Raw genomic sequence first — 1,440 nt, 5'->3', positions numbered from 1 at the left:
ATGGTTACATTGGTTACATACGTAACCTGAGACGTTCCCTTTCATGGGAACTTCGAACTGCGTCCTCTAGTAGCAACCCCTAGAGGACGCAGTGTCTCGTTCCCTACTCAGGGAACAATTGGTTACATACGTAACCTGAGACGTTCCCTTTCATGGGAACTTCGAACTGCGTCCTCTAGGTTTCCCCATAGCGACCCCTAGAGGACGCAGTGTCTCGTTCCCTACTCAGGGAACCATGGTTACATACGTAACCTGAGACGTTCCCTTTCATGGGAACTTCGAACTGCGTCCTCTAGGTTTCCCCATAGCGACCCCTAGAGGACGCAGTGTCTCATTCCCTACTCAGGGAACCATGGTTACATACCTAACCCTAATTTAAAATATCTGAGAATATCTGTTAAAATGTAATTTATTGCTCTGAATTGTCTTAGTGTCAGCACAGTGTATACTCAACTCATCCTTTTCTCATCATCTCCATATTCAAACTCCACATTGTTAATTAGGAGTGCTAGACGGTTTCTGTCGGAGGACTTGTCCTTCATTGGGTAAATCTTAAGTCAATACAAATTCAGGACAGTTACCACAATAATATACGTTTTTATAACATTGTTACACACACAGCAATTTAATGATTAATGCCCACATATTGTATTAAAGTAGCAGTCAATGTCAGATTCTGTTTTTAAGGCCTTTGAAAATTACTTACATCATCTCCCTTTTTTCTAAGCTTCTTCTAAATTCAGGTGTGCATGGCACCAGAGAATCCTCAATTATCAGTTCAGAAGCATTAGATACGGAATTCAACAGAAGTCCTTTTAGTTTCATAAATCAACCAAAAGTTCCCAAAGCTTTGGTCTTAGTAAGAATCTATGCAGATGTGCAGTGTATCTACCACTTCCTGTCCACAGCCGTTGTTCCTGCAGCGCACAGCATTATGGGTAGGCCCCTCCAGCAGAAGTAGTATGTCTGTTTCTTGGTGGCTGTGAACAGGTTTGTCTGATCTCGTCTCTCCACGTAGGACAGGCAGCCTGGACACTTCAGAAACGGGCTTCAGATTACTGTGTGACAGACTACAGTATAAGCATGAACTGGTTGTTTTGCTAACTAAATTGTGTATACTTTAAAGGGACAGTTCACCCAAAAATGAAAGTTACCCCATGATTTCCTCACCCTCAAGTCATCCTAGGTGTCTATGACTTTCTTCTTTCAGACGAATCCAATCGGAGTTATATTAAAAAATGTCCAGGCTAATCCATGCTTTATAATGGCAGTGAATGGGTGCTGAGATTTTAAAAGCCCAATAAAGTTTACGCCTGTGTAATGAACGCGCGTACGACAGTCAGCAGAAATTAGAGATTTAGGTTTATAAAGTTTTAAATATGGATATGTTTCTTACACAAACGCATTGATTCCCTTCAGAAGGCCTTTATTCACCTCCTG

This window comes from Sinocyclocheilus rhinocerous, unplaced genomic scaffold (genome assembly GCF_001515625.1).
Source record: "Sinocyclocheilus rhinocerous isolate Xijiao unplaced genomic scaffold, SAMN03320098_v1.1 scaffold2648, whole genome shotgun sequence".
Lineage (NCBI taxonomy): Eukaryota > Metazoa > Chordata > Actinopteri > Cypriniformes > Cyprinidae > Sinocyclocheilus > Sinocyclocheilus rhinocerous.
This window is presented reverse-complemented; position numbering follows the sequence as displayed.